The sequence below is a fragment of the Pipistrellus kuhlii genome, unplaced genomic scaffold (assembly GCF_014108245.1).
Source record: "Pipistrellus kuhlii isolate mPipKuh1 unplaced genomic scaffold, mPipKuh1.p scaffold_m20_p_12, whole genome shotgun sequence".
Taxonomy (NCBI): domain Eukaryota; kingdom Metazoa; phylum Chordata; class Mammalia; order Chiroptera; family Vespertilionidae; genus Pipistrellus; species Pipistrellus kuhlii.
This window is the reverse complement of record NW_023425427.1, coordinates 9,073,015-9,086,928: the sequence shown is the minus strand read 5'-3', so window position 1 is coordinate 9,086,928 and position 13,914 is coordinate 9,073,015. Positions and strand designations below refer to the sequence as shown.

The 13,914-nt window shown below is 40.7% G+C and overlaps 1 long non-coding RNA gene across 1 annotated transcript; it reads left to right on the top strand.

The window, feature by feature from the left end:
• The first annotated feature begins 240 nt into the window (after positions 1-240).
• On the top strand, positions 241-5,938 carry LOC118716207. The gene is made up of 3 exons (XR_004987077.1): positions 241-449; positions 4,064-4,182; positions 5,659-5,938. It is a non-coding gene; the product is annotated as an uncharacterized LOC118716207 (long non-coding RNA).
• Positions 5,939-13,914: the final 7,976 nt, after the last annotated feature.

Genomic DNA, 13,914 nt, shown 5'->3' with positions numbered 1-13,914 from the left:
TAAGACAATTATTGTTATTTTCTGCAAAACACTGGCTCGTTTTAAAATATGGGATTGTGACTTTTTGATTCAAATGAAACTGTTCTCTCAAATAGCTCTACCCCAGGGCCTTGTGTACTTCTTAAAATGTTAGCCTTGACCGCAGACCAGCACCTACAGCATTTACTGCCTCTCTTTCTTGAAGACCTCTCCTCACTTATCTTCCACTATGTTCCCATATTTCTTCTATTGTTCAGGATTCTTTCCTGGATATGACAATGATGAAGGAGTTAGTATTAATACCAACCACAACCTATATTATCTGTTACCTTCTGCTAATTGATTTCTATGCATTTTATTAGTTAGCCTTCTTAACAGCCTTCTGAAATGGAGATGTGTTTTTTAAAAATTACCCGTGAGAATAAGGAGGCCAAGAATTATCTAGTGGCTTCCCCAGAGTCATAAAGCTGGTGAGTGAAAGATTTTTAACTCTAGCCTGTAATCCCAGTCATTTGCTCTCAACTCTGCCACTTTAATCTGCACAGTCTCTAATTATTATTTTTCCCGTTTTATGTTGGTCCTTTTTTTCTAATCTCACTAATATCTTTTCCTTAGTTCATTTTAGCTACTCCCACACATCTGTCACTGCTAAGGATTTCCGAATCTATCTTTAACCCAGATCTGCCTCCTGAGTACCAGATCCCTGCAGCAACATACTGCTACAGTCCCCACCTGGATTTGTACTTGTATTCAGCAAATACCCATTGAACAACTTGTGGTCAGGCACTGTTCTAGAGACAGGGAGCAGAGGGGAACGAATGATACAGGAATTAGTGCTGTCATAGAATGTATACTATAGATTCAAGAGGGATGGAGACAAACAACAGATAAAAAATAAAGGTAAAATACAGAATATGCTGGACAGTCATATGTGCTAAAGAAAAGAAGTGCAGAGAAGACGGGAAGAGATTGGGAGATCAGAGGTAAAAGGAGCCACCAGTGTAGATAAGTAACTAGAGGAGACATCACTGGCTGGATAACTTTGGAGGGAAGATCTGAAGGAGATGAAGGAGATGATTAGGTGGGCACCTGAGGAAAAATCATTCAAGGCAAAGGAACAGTTGCTGGAAAGTCTCAGAGAGAGAAACATACAGGCATGTCTGAGGAACACTAAGGAATCAGGTGTGGCAGAGTGGTGACAGAAAGGGCTGGACTAGAGGAAGTCTGAGTAGCAATGGGGCCAAGGGTTGGAAGGATTGAGTCATGCATTGCACTGTACATGCGTTACATTTTACTCTGAGCAAGATGGGATGTGCTGTCCAAGCTGGTTTGGCTCAGTGGATAGAGCGTCAGCCTGCGGACTGAAAGGTCCCGGGTTTGATTCTGGTCAAGGGCATGTACCTTGGTTGTGGGCATATCCCCAGTGGGAGGTGTGCAAGAGGCAGATAATCCATGTTTCTTTCTCATCGATGTTTCTTTTTTTAAAAAATATATTTTATTGATTTTGTACAGAGAGGAAGGGAGAGATAGAGAGTTAGAAACATTGTCTCTCATCGATGTTTCTGACTCTAACCCTCTCTCTTCCTCTCTGTGAAAAATCAATAAAATAAAATAAAAAAATTACAAAAAAGATGGGATGTGCTTGGGAGGCTATGGACATCCTGATGTGCCTTTTGAAGAGGACCACTCTTGGCTACTGTGTTAAAAATGGGCCAAAGGAAGGCAAGGTGGAAAGCAGGGTAGGCAGTTTAGCACACTCTATCAATACAGACTTTTTTAAATTGTGCTTTGCTTTATTGTGCTTCGCGGATGTTATGTTTTTCACAAGTTGAAGGCAAAAATGACACCAGCAAAAAATGATAACCCACTTTATGTGGTACTTGCTCTATTTTGGTGGTCTTTAATCGCAGTATCTCTGAGGTGTGTCTGTAATCCCATGAAAGATGGTGGCTTTAATGAGAGTGGTAGCCAGAAAGATGAAAAGAAATGATCATAAGCTAGATATATTTTAGAGGGGAAATAAGGTAACAGAACTTGCTGAAGCATCAGATTCAGAATTTAAGAGAGAGACAGCATGCAAGGATTCTAAAGAACATAATTGCCATTGGCTCAGAAGTGAAAATTTGCCAGGAAATAGGTCTAGAGGTGGGATTGGGGAAAAGATTAGGAGCTTAGTAATGAACATTTCCAGATGACTTTTGTATATGTGTGTACAACACAGATACTTAATATTTCCTATTACACACACACACACACACACACACACACACACACACACACACACTTATTCTCCTATATATTCCTTATCTCCATTAATAACATTAGTGTTCCATCCAGGCATTCATGCCAGATTTAAGGACCCTTTTTGATGCTCCCCTCTTTTTCACTCCCACATTTAAGCATCCTCTAGTTCATCCCTCTCAGGATTAGACAAGTTCTCATTTCATGGAGACATCTTGTTTACCTGTTGCAGTGCACACATCCTTCCCTCATTTTAGGTGATCTATCCAGTCATATTCCACCCTACCTTGCTTGGCCTGGCCGATATCAACTTATTCTTCAAGATACAACTGAGATATCTCTTCTTTGAAAACTTCTTTGAATCCATCAGTAAAATTAGCTGCTCACTCCTTCCTCTCACCCGATTATTACTTTTTCATCAGGCCAACATTTTTTCTACTTGTAGATGCTGGTACTGGCAGTGTGTCATGCATGTGGGAATGAAGAGAGATGAGTTCAGAGGAGGAAAAAGTACTGAGTTCATAGATCTTGAATGTCACAAGGGTGTTTTACTTAGTCCTGAAGTTGATAGGGAATGATGGCATTGCTGGAAGGTGAAGGGCCTGGTTTAATTTAAGTCTTCAAGGATTCAGTGCAGTGGTCACTGGAAGCTGAGCTGGAGGGTAAAATAAGTCAGGCATGACTTGAGGAGCTCCTGAATAAGGTAGAGATGATGGTGCTGGAGAGGTGAAAGAGATATGAATTTTCCAAACTGGATTTCATGGGGCTTGGGGAAAAGAACATCTATTGAGCCATTTATCGGGCACAGTTTTAAGAACTCCTCCTGTATTAATTTAATTCTATCAACCATCTCATGCGGGATATGGTATTCTTATCCATTTACACAGAAGTTAAACTAAGTCACAGATGGATTGATTAAGTTGCCCAAGTCCCATAGCTATTAAGTAATGAATTTACTTAAAAGCTCCAGGATTCATGCCCTTCTTCCCTTCTAGAACATAATGGATTAATACAAAACTGTATTAGCTGCATGAGAACATTTTCCTAACCCATATCAATCCAAACTGGATGTCTACTTCAATATTTTTGCAAAATCATCCTTGCAAAATACACCATTCACAAACAGTCCATACTATAAGTTGTGTTTGTATGAATGCTTAACCACTATGTGATGTTTTTCCTAGTCTTTTTTTCTCCCTCAGTCAAACGAGAAACTCTCGCATATGGAAGCATTTCCACACTGCAAGTTATGGCAAAGGGAATATTATATAATTTTCAAACACTGTCAAATGAAATATAAATATGCAAAAGAAAAATGCTACATGGAGACAAAAATATCTTTGTATTGATGACTCATTCAGTCAATCTTTTTTAACAAACATTAAGACAGACACCCACTCTAAGGCAGGGGCAGTGGTTAGCAGTAAGAAATAGAGAAATGAATAATCATGAGGAAACCCACAGCTTTGTCACTTGATTTTAGATGGCTATAACTGGGTGAAGATATTACAATTGACTCTCTGCAACCATCATAAAGATAAACAGACCTCTGTATTTTAATTCAGATACAGCTATGGTCTCTAGCCCAGCTCCACTTTTTACTAACTGGAGATTTCAACCCATCTCTCTGAGCATCAATTTCCTCAACTGAAAATAAGAACAACTTTACAGGATAGATATGAGAATTAGGGACTATGCCCTGCACACAAATGCTAGTTTCAACCAATGAATAGTTAAATAACCAATCAACTACTGTGGCTTCTTATTTTCCTATCACGGGTACCCTTCCCAAGGGTCCAATCAAAATTCACAAGAAACAAACATTCCCATGTTCCCAAACTAGCAAACAGCAACAACAATACAAAGCCTCATTGGTGGCTTCAATTTGGAAAGAGATTGCCCTAACTATCTGGAACTGAATTGGCCAAGATCTTTACAAAAGCAGCTGATGCCTGTCAAAAGGTAGTGCACACCAGGAGAAAGGACAAGCATTTGGGCTGTCTGCCTATGTGCAGGGAATGATAGTAGCTAAAGAAATGTTCTCCAGGGAACTGTTCCCTAAGAAGCAGTGTCCTATTGATGAGATAAAATTGGCATTCACCTGAGGATGTCCCAAGAAGTTTTCTTCAGAAAAGTGATGCCAGAAAAATGGTTGGTTCTGGCATCCAAAGGGACCCCAATAAACAAGTTTCCAGGAATAGCACAGTCCCGCCCATGGCTCCAGCTATGAGTCAATAGGGGACTCCCAGCAAGAACCCAGTAAAAGAAAAATGGTCAAACTGGTTCTCCGATCTCCACATGGCAGGCATCTCACCATATAAGGAATAACTGAAGGAGGGCACACTGGAGGAAATCAACAAATCCATGTCATGTGTCAAGCACTGTGTCAGGCTTTTTCCTTTGGTCAACTTGCTTAATATTCATAATCACTCAAGTAGGTAAATCATTGTTATTATTTCTTCTCCTTCTCCTTCCCTTCTTCTCCTTCTCCTTCTTCTCCTTCTTCTCCTTCTCCTCCTTCTCCTCCTTCTCCTCCTTCTCCTCCTTCTCCTCCTTCTCCTTCTCCTTCTCCTTCTCCTTCTCCTTCTTTCTTATCCTTGGAAGTTATTACTATTTCCACTTTTACTGGATGAAGAAACTGAAACCCAAAAAGGAGAAGATGGAACTCGCTTGAAGCTGCCCAGAAAAAAATTCAAGATCTTACCTTTAGTAGGTGGAATTTGAATCCAGATCATTCTGACATCAGAATCTAGGTTTATTTTGACTTTACAGAGTAACATCTGAATTCGGTTAGCATAAGCTCCCCCAAAATAAGTCTCTGTCCTTCTCTGTCTGTCATGGATCCCCGGGAGCTGACCTCAATGATGAGTATCCCCAGACTCCCTTGCCCTCTGCCTTCTCACTGGGATTAGACAATGGGCAGCACCAGCAAGTGGCCAGAGGATGCAAGGAGAGAGTGGGGCATTTCCACCAAGCCTTTGTACTGAGCCACTGCATTCCTACTGTGGCTGGTCCCATTGGGCCAATCCTCTTCCTGGGCCCCAGCCTCCAAGTTCTACCCCTGATCCCTTCTGCCTGAGACAGCAAAAATTTCCTGACATTGACCATTTTTGGGTACCTCTCCATCCATCGTTCGTTCCCTTAACCATACCCATGCCTCTTAAATAGGTGCTTCACAATATTATATTCAGAGAAACCCTTTTGAGGATGCTCTTTTTTTTTTCCTGCTAAGACTCTAATGATATATATCAAATTTAAAACTATTGTATATTTAATACCACTATAGTTTAGAGTCTTAAATTGGACTTTGAATATCTTGTAAAAAAGTATCACTTGCATCTTACGGAAATGAATCAGCTGAAACCACAGGGAACGCATGTCATTTAGATTTGATGAGCTCGCTGGAGTGACAATAAACTCCCTATTTGTTATTGGCAGCTACTGCGGTGAATGAAACTTCCCAGTCGCACTTGGAATACAATGTTTTGCCATGAAGCTGTGCTTACAAAGATGAAATCTGAAGAATATGTGAGCATACTTTACAGACCCTGCCAAGAAGTCTCTAGAATGTATGCACAACAGAGTTAAGGCATTTGTGATTCCACTCTAGCCAATTTGGCTCAGTAGATAGAGCATTGGCCTGGGGACTGAAGGATCCCAGGTCAAGGGCACATGCCTGGGTTGCAGGCTAATCCCCAGTAGTGGGTAGGGGGTTTTGCAGGAGTCTTTCACCATTGATGTTTCTAACTCTCTCTCCCTCTCCTTTCCTCTCTCTAAAGCCAATAAAAATACATTTTTTATAAAGGGCCATATGCCCAGCCAGTGGGCCTCCATGATTGAGTATCAACCTATGAACAGGAGGGGTGCAGAGGTGCAGAGGGGGGATCATGGTTCAATTCCTCAGGGTGGGGCATGTGGGAGGCTGCTTATAAATGGTTCTCTCTTATCATTGCTGTTTCTATCTCTTTCTCCCTCTCTCTTCCTCTTGGAAATCAATAGAAACATTTTTTTAAAGGCCACAAGGGGAATTTGAAGTCATTTCTCAGGAGGACTGCAAGGTGATGGATGATACTCAGTTATAGCACAAAATGAGGTTGAGATTTTTTTGCTCCTTAACCCTAAACGTAGAAGCAAAAAAAAAAAAAAAAAAAAAAAAAGGTTTCAGGAAACAGCTTTGTTGCTGGGATTCTTCCATCCTGTGGCTTTCAGCATTATTGCAAACATGCTATTTCAATTTCTGTGCATCTCCCCTGAAGAAGGTGCTATTCGAGAATACGTTTGCTCTTTTAAACCCACCTATGAGTCATTCAATATCTATTGTCCCTCTCTCCTCATTCCATCCTGATAGTTTCCTTGCTCAGATTTTTAGGACTTGATGTTCACAGTGGAGTACACAGTAGATGCTCAAGTATTTACACAATAAGTGTAAGCACCTCATGAACCTGTTTATGTTTCTAGTCTGTGACAGCTTTTTTTGTGGAGTGGAAAACAGAGCTCTATTAAACATAACCAAGTTTCAATTGGCCTAAGCATAGGATGCCCTCTTCTTTCACCCAGCTCTTCGCTGTGTGGCTTCAAGAACATTACACAATGTCTCTGGCCTTCCCCATGCACAGGTCAGGGACACGCTTACTTCATGAGTTCTTGGAATGATTAAACACTACAATCTTTGGGGGGGGGGAAGCACAATTATAGGTACATGAAAGAGCCTTCCTAAAGTCCAGATCATGCCACTCCTTCTGTCCTGATGGCATGTCCATACCATATACACAGCATGAAGAAGGATGGAGGGCATTAAGGGAGATTCCCAATTGGAGAAACCTGGATTCAGTGGACAATCTGATTTCACCCTACTAAAAACTTTGCTGATGTGTCAGACTTTGTTTCCCTGCATCTTTTTCCAGGCTCCCCTGTAAGGCAGGTAGTATTTATTATTAAGCAGTCCACCGGTATCCAGTTACTAGGTATTTTTCAGATGACAAGTGTTATCTTTTATCCAGTCTTTCCACCCATGGGTCCTCTTCTAGCTCTGAGGCAGATGCCATTTGCATTTGGTCCTTGATCATGAAATGTCCTAACACCACGTGTGTTTCCAACACCACTTGACTCACTACATCGTTGTCCTATTCCAATCGTCATTTGTAAACACTGCCTGGGTGCCAAGCCCATACACAGTGGTAGGGACTGAGGTTGGAATAATGAATAAGATGTAGTCCTTCAGGCGAAAGAGTTCATATTCCAGTCAGGAAGACAGATCAACAAGTAACTTCTCCTGTGCAGTCCCGAGGAGGGGATACAGGAGATGCTGAGACCAGGGCCAGGATAGGGTGAGGCAAGTGAGAAGACTATATTACAAAATTTAAGGAGGCGCTCACTGTGGATCATGGGACCTGCAGAGTCAGCACTTGCACCACACTGAGAATTAGGATCTCCTTAAATTGTATGCCCAAGGCACCTCACATACCTCCCCTGTGTCTTGACCCGGGGAGAAAAAAACAACTTCTCTCTGTGGAATCTAGAAAAGTTTCCCAAAGTAGACAACTTTGAACTCAAGCCTTTGAGAAGAGACAGAGGGTTGCCCGACAGAAAGGTGGGGAAGGGGGCAGCAAATGAGTACCTGAAGAGGTCAGAAAGAGCAGAGCTCATGGATGCTATAGACGAATGCAGCTAGATTATTGCAAGGAGCAAAGTAGGGGCCTTTTTTTTTTAAGGATAAAGAGCAAAGTAGGAATGTGGATAGCAGGACAGGGAGTACAGGGAGTGGCCAGGGACAGATCACAGAAGAACTTAGGAGAGAAATGTGCTATATATTTAGAAGGACCAAATAATTTATCATTGAACAGGACATACTGAGGGTGAAAAGGAAGCTATCTACTATTGTCGGCAGCAAGATTAAACTTGGTTATGACTATGTATAACGCACAAGCCTGTCTCCTGCCTTCACCCCAGTGCGGTCTCCTTCCCACCCTCCCAGTCTTGGATATACCTCACTCTGCTTTTGCATCTGGGGCAGACCTCAGGTCTTTTGAGTTCTGAATAGTCCTACACTCTGCATATGAATATACTGAGTGTCAGCTTTTGAGCTGGAAAAGAATTGCAGCATTTCTGTGCACGGTAGTGAATAGGCCACTACTAGAGAAGTTTAGTCCACCAAGCACGATGCCAGCCTGCCATCTCACCTACATACTATCCTCCAAGGGCCCAGGAGATTTCTGACCACACTTTCCTGATACGTGGCTGCTGAATGCAGTGAGATTCTGGATTGAAATGAGGTCCTGATGCACAGAAGAAAATTGTTGTGAAACAGAATACTCATTTACTAAATGACACATAATATAAATTAGGTCTTTTGGGACATTATATTTTACCTTCATAACATTGTGAGATAGGTATGACTTTATGGATTTCACTTTTTATTATTAAATACTTAATAATAGAGAGAATAGTATAAAGGCACCTATATGTATATATCACCTGGGTTTAAGTAACAGTAGCACTTCATTGCATTTTAGTTTATACATGTAAGCACACAAGCAATGCACACGTGCACCACACACACACACACAATTTCAAAAGTATAACACAGACATCAGTATATTTCTCCATTAAATACTCCTGTTATATGTTCCTAAATGATAAGAGAAATTTCTTCCAAATAATAATACCTAATGAAACTAACCTCAAGCACCATCAATAGTAATTCCCTAACACTATCTACTACAGCTTTCATATTCAGATTTTCCCAGTTGTACCTTCAAGCTTGCACCAATCAAGAACACTGTATTGCATTTAGTTATTATGTCTCTTCTCTCAACTCTTTTAAATCCTCCTGGGCCTGCTAAAGAGGCCAGGCCATTTGTTAGGCAGATGTCCACTTTCTGGACTTGTTCTCCTATGGGGTTGTTTCCTGCTGATCTACTCCTTTTGTGTCCAATAGCTGGGAGATGGATCTCAAGGGTTGGTTATATTCTAGTTAAAAGTCTGTGGCAAATCTACATCATAGGTGAATGATGTTATTTCATATCATATCACTTAGGAGGCGTATTATACCTGATCACCCATGAAAGATGTTAGTGATACTGGCATCAATTAAAATGACTTTATTATAGAGAGAACTCTGAAGTTGAGGAGGTTAGTAATGTGCCTAACATATGCAGTTAGAATGAGATTGGGGCAGAATTCAGTGTGTTAACTGTTCACGTGAGTCAGGAGAAAAGGCTGACGGGCAGATTTTCAAAATACTCGAAGTGGACAGCTAGAACTATATGATGGGGCATAGCGGCAAGCTGCAAGGCACACACATGGAAAGAGAACTGTCTTCAGTGGCAGTGGGTGGGATGGAGCCATGAGCTCAGCTCATGACCTGACAAAGCTTAGTGGGAAACTTCCTTCTAAAAGCTTGTATTACAGTCAATTAGGCATCAGAAATAAAGTAAACTTTTTAATGCTCTCTTATAAACAGATTGGTATTACAATGTTTGAAAGAAGGCAGTCTAAGGCTTGTGTGTTTAAGGCATCATCCCCAACAGTTTATCTGGCACATAAGAGGCAGTTAATAGCTATTTGTTGATTGAAAGAGCCTATTAGTGTTGGAATCTCATTTTGCTTCAACCCTGACAGCTAATCAATGCCAAGGACCATTGATTCTAGTTCCTCAATATCTATTGAGTCCATCTACTATTCTGCATCATTTCTTCAACTGTTTTAGGCCAAGTCACCATCTCTCCTAAACATCCTGCAACAGCCTCCCAATTGTTCTGCTCTCTTCCACTCTTACCCCTTTCCAACCCATTCCCCAGTTTTTAAGACTGCGAACTGTATTTAAAATTAGGTAGATTTAAACCCTCTTGGTGGTTTCCAATTACAATTAGCATAAAATTAAAGAGCCTTACCTTGTTTTGGGAGGCTCTGCATAATCTGCATCCCCTCTACTTTCCCAGCTCATCTTTTTACTCTACATATTTTTGTTATATTGCTCTAACTCCATCAGTTTTCCTTATTTCTCGAACATGTCAATCTCTCTTGCTTCTGGGCCTCTGTATATGCTGTCCCTTTTGCCTTATATCCTTTCCTTCCCACACTGCCTTATAACACAAACATACTTAACTATTTCTTCTTGAATAGCACTTTTTTCTTGACTCCCAGATTGAATTAGGTCTCTCTACTATAGACTTCATTTAATTCCTTACTTTTACTTTGTACGTCTAATAAAGTTGTGATTAAATAATTGCTTATGTATATATGCATGTCTTCCTAATTTATATAAGTCCCAAATTATTAAGGAACCATCACCTAGGTCTCAATCATATTTGTAATCCCTAGCACCTCATGTAGGCTTAGCACAAATTTAAAATATGAATGAATGAATGAATTTATCATGTTATATTTCTAATCACACATCATTTCTAAAACTGATTAGTACTTTTGGTCCTTGGTCCACCATAGAGTTTTAGTTTTGCAAACCCTGTTTTGTCAGACAAGTTATTTACAACATTAGGGTCTTGGGTGCCCTGAGACTTGGACTCTAAATATAGCTACAGAGCAGTTCAGTCCCTCATTCATGTCAATTGCAATGTGATAGGTTCAGTAGTAAAGGACGGAGTAGGAACCAGGAAAGTTCAGAAGCAATATATCTCCAGCTTTGCTGTAGAGGAAGCATAGATGCCAGGGGAGACTTCCTAATTAAGTAGAGTTGTACAAACACTGACTTGTGGAATTGTTTATGAGTTGGCCTGGGGAATAAGGATAGAGGGAATAGGCATTCCAGGCAGATGAAAAAGCATGTCTAAGGCATGGACGGAAGAGAAAAATGGCATTTTTAGGGCATTGCAAGTAATTGGATGCGGTTAAAGAGGGAGCAATGAGTCCAGAAGCTAGAAAAGTGAGGTCTGGGTCATAAAAGGTCTGTTCGCCATGCCACACAAAGGAGCTTAAACTTTACTAAAAACACCATGGGAAGCCAATGAAGGAGGGTTAGCAAGGAGTTGTGATGAGTGAATATACATTTTTAAGCAACTGCACAAACTAGGGCTCAAATGAAGAAGAAAGACACACTACAAATTCAATTTGGTAAGTGTATTGAATTCAGTTTGATAATTCTCGACTTTGTCAGGACATGTGCTTTTGTGCTTCTTTTTCAACTTGCCAAATCAAACATACCTATAGCACTGTGTAGAAGTAGCATAATCTGCTACTTAACCCTTTCCTTCTCTGGTGCAGGGAAGGTTGAATTAATGCACTGCCTGATTACTTATACGTGGGCAGGGCCCCCCTACCCCCTTAAGCTGTCCCAGATAGTTGGGTTCTGCTGCTGGTTTTGTAGCTTTTATTTATTTAACCAGAGCTAGAAAACAACCCTCTGAGCACGTGGATGGGTTTCCTTGCAGGAGTCTGAGCTGGCAGTTATTTTAATTAGCAACATATTTTATACGGGCAGAATCAGAAATGGAAACATGTCAAGGCCTCTTTAGCTATTAAGTTTGGCAGACTCACATCACATGAGTGGGCCTCACATGGTAATTAGCTCTTGACTACTCTCAGTCTCTTTCAAGGAAACCCTGTGAACATATAGTGCTCTCCCTGTGTGTGGAGTCCTCCCTCTACCTTCCTCCCCCCTCCCCCGCCAACCCCGCCCACACACACACACACACACACACACACACACACACACACACTCTTTGGGTGTTGGAGGATTTATCAATATCATACACCAAATGCTGAGGGTTTCAGGAGTCCTCTTGGAGCCCGTTCTGGAAAATCCAGGCTTCTTAAGGTAGGCCTAAAGCCATTCCTGGTTTATCTATCCCCAGATCAGTTTCTCTGTTCTGACTTCCTTTCGAGAATCAATCATCCTAGAAATACATCCCAATATACTGTTTATCTCTCTAACATCTACTTTGAATTTGAGAAATGATTTCATCTTTTTATTACCACAGTGCTTTCCCAGAATCCTGGAGATAGGCATATATATATATATATATGACTTGAGATAAATCAGAGTATATTCATCCCATCTAAAGATGACTGGAACTGTGTATACTTTTCTACTAGAAAGATCTCCTCAGTGAATGAATTACACGGACAGGGTACCATCTCTATTTCCTTATCTGCTTACTTAATAGCCACTGAACTTCATCCTGTGCCAGATATATACTAAGTGCATGGGCTGGGAAGAAACAGGTCTGTGATTTAGAGAAACTCTCAGTTTAATGAGGGAAAGTGACACATGGACTAGTTTAAAACAAAGTGGTAAGAGTGGTGATAAGCATGTATACATGTGGTTCTTTGGTTTCCAAGTGACAGAAACAAATATGAAGTAGCTTAATAAAAGGAAGAAATTTTTTTGGAAGGAGAAAAATATTGCATTAAATTCAAAGTCACATTTTGGGAGTGGCCCAACACCCCCACCTAGAATGGGCTGGAAGACTTAGGCACAGCTTCTCTCAGCCTCTCCTTCATTCTTCCCTCCCTGCTGAATGGCTTTCTCTGCCTCTCCCAAGTTCCTTATAGTTAATCATATAAATTCAAATACCCCAGTCTGAAATTAATCTCTCATCACAATTCAAAAAGTCCAGGGCAGAGAATCTCATTACATTAGGCATTGATCCCTGGTCCAATCAGCTGTGACTGGTGGCAAATTGTCTGCCACAACTGATAAGTGGCAGTTATCCTATGCAAACGCCAATCAATATTCTGACACTCTACATATGTAAACTCTAATTTGCTCTCAAAAGGAACAAAGAACACTTTCCTATTCTGTCTTGTTTCTCTCTCTCTAGTAAGACATTAAAGTCAAGAGATGCCTTTACCATGATTAGCTGGCTTAGTAGAATTTCTTTGAGGAAAACGATGAATCAATAGGAATCAGGTCAAACATTGTAAAAGACAATGAGATAGGGGAGGAGAGAGAGGAAAAGAAGTCCTTATATCCTAAAAATCTCAATGCACTATCATTTCTCAAATGTATTTGGCATAACACTACTTTGCAATATGTGTGGTTTTTAGGCCAAAGATGCCAAGACGGTGGCTCATCTGGTGAGGACGCCTTAGCACCAGTTGGCAGAAGCCTATAAAAAGAATGGTATGGTTAGAATGTACTGGAACCCTACTTCCGTAATTCTTGGTTTCAAAACAAGCCCTTGTCCTGCCCCACAAACACCTCCTGAGAGCTATAAAGGCTTTTCAAGGCCATCAACCTGAACCCCTCACTTATTATTTAAGAGAAAAAAAACTCTTCCATCCTGGTCCAGGGACACAAATTATTATGATCTGTCAAGATGCCTCAGGAACTGAGAATTAAAAGCACTCGTTAATCCATTTTGGAGCATATTTGGGTCAAAACAAAAGAAGACAACATTGACTTTGGGTCACATGGCCTTCAGTTTAATATTTGTTGTCTTGATATAAAAAACAACAACAAAAAAAAAACAACACTTTTTAAAATATGGAGTGCTTTTGAGTTGCTACCCACAGCCAGAACTGCTGACAGAAATCAAAGTCTTCCCAGGAGGTGGATGCAATAAAAAGTAGAGATGATATTGGCTACAAACTTCGTCATCCCATTAGGTGGAGTCCACTTTCATTCATTTTCAAGCACTCATGTTACGTGGAGTCCACCTTCATTCATTTTCAAGCATTCATTAGACCAACATGTGGTTCCCATTGAACCCTGCCTGCCTGTGAAGTTCTGTGGGA